The 4554-nt window shown below is 36.6% G+C and overlaps 1 pseudogene across 1 annotated transcript; it reads right to left on the reverse strand.

Moving 5' to 3' along the window:
* Positions 1 to 1110: 1110 nt before the first annotated feature.
* On the reverse strand, positions 1111 to 2216 carry LOC308498722 (hsc70-interacting protein-like; annotated as a pseudogene). The gene has a single exon. The product of its transcript is annotated as a hsc70-interacting protein-like (transcript).
* Between the last annotated feature and the right edge of the window lie 2338 nt (positions 2217 to 4554).

Here is a 4554-nt window from a genome sequence, read left to right on the forward strand (position 1 = left end):
TATTTAAAGTAAATTTTTTTGGCTTTTTTGCAAAGGAATTAGTATTAATATATTACATATATTTTTATGAGAGATTCACAGATTAATTCTAATTAAACTATTTACTTTCTTTCAAGTAAATTTTAGAAGTTCCTATTAAATATTTGGAAAAAAAAAGAAACTGTGTTGTGATATTATTGTTCCAAATAATAAAGAACAATAGGATGTTATGAATTGAGAAACCAAATCACACTCTTTCAATGGAATGGGGCAAAGACCAACTGACTAGTAAAATAATTAGGAAACAAGGCTCTGAACATAAACAATGGCCCAATGGAACCCAATCAGATTAAACAGACATCAGTGCTATAATTATATTCCACAAACAGATGCAAAACTGAAAGCACCAGGGCACCTGTTTCGTTCAAACAGAAGCTAGATTTTATAGACACAGTTTGAGAGGCAGAGGGCAACATTAAATTATCTGTCTTCATTTAGCTTGATTCACTGTGGAAGCATCTAGGTTTTCATGGGTGGAACAGTTCCACTCAGTAAAAAACAAACAACAAAAAAGAATCAAACAATATAAAACAAAACAAGAACAACAAAAAGAAATTACCTTTTCCTGAATGTTCTTATTCTGAAAAATTTTGAAAGAATATTTCTCTTTTCAGTTTTCTAGTTTTTTTTTTATCCAACTAAAATTTTATCTATTTAAATCTTATATTTACCTCCCACTAATAAACCTGTATGTCACTCAAACTGAGCAATAAATCTTCCATACTAAAGAATATTCTTTGCCCAATTAATTCAAAGGAAAACACCGAAATGATTAAAGAAAAATGTAGGGTTTACATACCCTTTTAATTTGTTTTTAAATATTTTTAAGGTTTAAAAGTGTTTAAAGTTTGTAATTTCTAGTAGGAAAACATTATCTGAACAGATACCCTATGGCAAAGCACTGTAAAATGTTACAGCTGCATTTGGGGCAGAGGGGTAGGGATTCTCTTCAAAGCACCCCAGCTTTCTTCACGAGAAGGTCAGAGGTACACTGGTTTGTATTATTGCGACATCCACTGGGTGATCTACGTTGCTTTTCCTTCAGCAAGGGCTTTATTTGTCAAAAGGGCATTACGCTTGACCTCCAAATTTGGCCGACAATTTACTGATGAGATTCATCACCTTTGGGTTGCTCTGATATTTTGACATATTTGCCGGGTTCTGGGCCACATCCTGGAAGGCCACCATAACTTCTGGATCCTGCATGGCTGCAAAAACCTCTGGATCACTAAGAATTTCACTGAGCCGAGGCATTCCTGCTATTCCAGGCATGCCCCCTCCCATTCCAGGCATTCCTCCAGAAAAATTACCAGGCATTCCCCCAGGAAAGCCACCTGGAAAAGAGCCATACTGAGCTCCTGATTGTCGTCTGGCTTCTTCCTCCCTCTGGGCTCTCTCATGTTCTTCCCGGGCCTTCTTAACCCTTTCCATTCTTTCTTTGATCTCTCGCTCTTCACGGTTCTGCTCATACTTTCTCCGATGTTCTGCAATGTTCTGAGCCCTTGGTTGAACTTCTTTCAGCATTGCACTAGCATCGTCATCATAATCCAATTGACATGCAAGGGCAAGATCGTGGGCTGTTTCTTCCCAATGACCCAGAAGTCTATGTGCTTTCCCTCGCCACTTGTATGGCTGAGCTGAATCAGGGTTTATTTCAATAGCTCTGTCACAGTCCCGGATGGCAGCATTTGGCTTCTGTAATTTGATGAAGACACTGGCTCTCTTAGCATACAGAATGGCCAAGCGAGGATTCAGCTTGATGGCATCTGTGAACAAGTCAATGGCTCTCTGTAGGTCACCATCATTTAGGGCATCAATGGCAGCCCCTTTTTTATCATTTGTCTGATCCATCATCTCCTCGGTTATCTCTACATGTTCATCTCCCATTTCTTGAGGTGCATCAGTGTCTGGTTCAATCACACCTTCATTGTCAATTTCTAGATCACTTTCCTCACTTGATGGTTCATCTGTCTTTATGTTTTCCTCTGCCTTCTTACTGCTTTTTCTTCCTTGATATTTTCTTCTGATCTAGTTTTATGAATAGCAGGTGGTATTTTACCGCCCATGCTCTCCACCCACTCCCTCAGGAAGCGCATTTCTTCAGTGTGCAGAACGCGCGGGTCCTGCTTACACATTTTCACGAAGGCCCGAAGCTCGCTCACTTTGCGGGGGTCCATGGTCGGGAGGCGGCGGGAGGCGGCGGGCGCCCCGGAGGCTGCAGCCCGGTTCCAGGCCTGGGCACTAGCTCAGCGTGACCGTGTGGAAGGGGGCGGCTGCCGCGAGGCCCAGTTTTCTAGTTTTATCTAAAATGAATATAGTTCATTTCCCCAAAACAAATAAGCTTTAATGCAAAATATTACTCAACAATACTGTGTAAGCCGGGATTTATGAATTCCAATGACTTCCTTTATTGTTTTATTCCTTCATTCCTCTTTTGACAGAAAAGATAACAACTCTGAGAGAAGCAAAAGGGGCTTCAAATGGCTTGTTTAGTAAGTCCCTAACTAAATGAGGAGAGCCCAAGCCTACCATATTTTAACCAAAGACAAAGAAGATCTTTAGTTTTTTCTAAGCACCAAAATGAATGTAATTCTGGCATAAATATGCCTCTGTTTAATTGAGAATTAATAGAGAATACAAAAATTATAGCACATTATTAAGTAGCTACCGCACACCCTGAATGATAAGGTGCTTTTGTGACAAAAAACAAAACAAAACAAAAAATACAGTGTATTAACATTCATTTTAAAAAAAGCTCATTCTAATGAAAATAGATAAATGCCATTTTATTAATCCATTAATTTTCAAGAATAAAGCCTTTCCATAGTCTTCATTATCCTAAAAGTCAAAATCTCCATTTCAATAGAGTGCTTTTAAGGGAAGGTGAAGGGAAGTTCTAATGAATATTTATGTCTTATTCTGTCTGGGTTTGTCTGGTGATAGGAGAACCTTTTTATTTGCTTTTAAAATGTGTATGGAACTTAACATGAAAAAACAGGATTGGCATCACATTGAAATTGCTGGAGCTGAATGTACTCCAACAAGGTATGTCAAAAGTCTTAAAACAATCATTATTCTTCATGGTGACAAATGGCTTTTCTACAAGACACAATACAACAAAACCAGTATTTATTTAATTATTGCTAATTGAGCCTAAGATATTAGGTTTAAGCCTGTAGAGTATATGAACCAGCAGCAGCCATTAATAACCCACCATCTGATTACTCCTCCTGTCAGTTGGTAAGAAGAAGAAGGAGGAAAAAGAAACAAACATAAAGATGAATAACAAATGAAAATAACTGAGTACCTATCAATAATCACTTTAAATGTAAATAGATTAAATGTACCAATCAAAACATACAGTAGCTGAATGGATAAGAAAACAATATGTACATATGGTGTTTATAAGAGATCCATTTCAGATCAAAAGACACACACAGACTGAAAGTAAAGGGATGGAAAAAGATATTTCATGCAAATGGAAACAAACAAACCAAAAAGCTGGGGTAGCAATACTTATATCAAAAAAATAGATTTTAAAAGAAAGGCTACAATAACAGACAAAAAGGGACATTACATAATGATAAAGGATCAATCCAACAAGAATATATAGTTAACATCTATGCACCCAATACAGGAGCATACATAGTCTTCCATGTGTTTATATGACCAAATGCAGATTTCCCTCCATTATGTCTGTTTTACAGTCAGGTGATGATTTCTGAGACACTTGATCAACTTTTATTTGTCTTTTAATTCCTAAACATTTCAGATCTGCAAAATTGATGAAAATGAATTAGATACTAAATTATGTTAAATAATGGGAGATTTCTTTGAAAAGAACTATTATGGTAATTGAGTAAAACCTAGGATAAACTCTTTTGGAAAACAAATTATTTACATTACAAATATATTTAAAAATTAAAATAATTACCGCCTTTGGGCTTTATAGCTTATGAAGAAGAAGAAGAAGAAGAAGAAGAAGAAGAAGAAGGAGAAGGAGAAGGAGAAGGAGAAGGAGAAGGAGAAGGAGAAGGAGAAGGAGAAGGAGAAGGAGAAGGAGAAGGAGAAGAAGGAGAAGAAAAAGAAGCTGAAGCAGGAGGAGGAGGAGGAGGAGAAAAGAAAGAAACACACAAATAAAAAGAATATAAAATTTTTTTAAAGGAAATCTTTCTTTAATTTTCGCCAAGGACAGATGGCATTGGTAAGGGGCAATGGGATCCTCCATCAAGCTAATGATAGTAATAATAATGGTGATGATGAGGATAAAAATCTCTCCTGTGGTTAGAAAGCTAACATGCGAACAAATTTATTTTGAATTACAAACTAGAACCATCTACTATGAGACTTAAACAGCTATGAAAATCACACTCAACTCAAAGTCCTTAATTGCTTTTAGTTTCTTTGTTCTAGTCCATTGGTTTTCACTTTTGTGGTATTTTCATGGTTATTCATATGATCAGAAGAAGTGCATACTGTTTTAGTTAGTATATTTACACCCTGAATGCAACCACT

Source organism: Rhinolophus hipposideros (genome assembly GCF_964194185.1).
Source record: "Rhinolophus hipposideros genome assembly, chromosome: 6".
In the NCBI taxonomy this organism is placed as follows: domain Eukaryota; kingdom Metazoa; phylum Chordata; class Mammalia; order Chiroptera; family Rhinolophidae; genus Rhinolophus; species Rhinolophus hipposideros.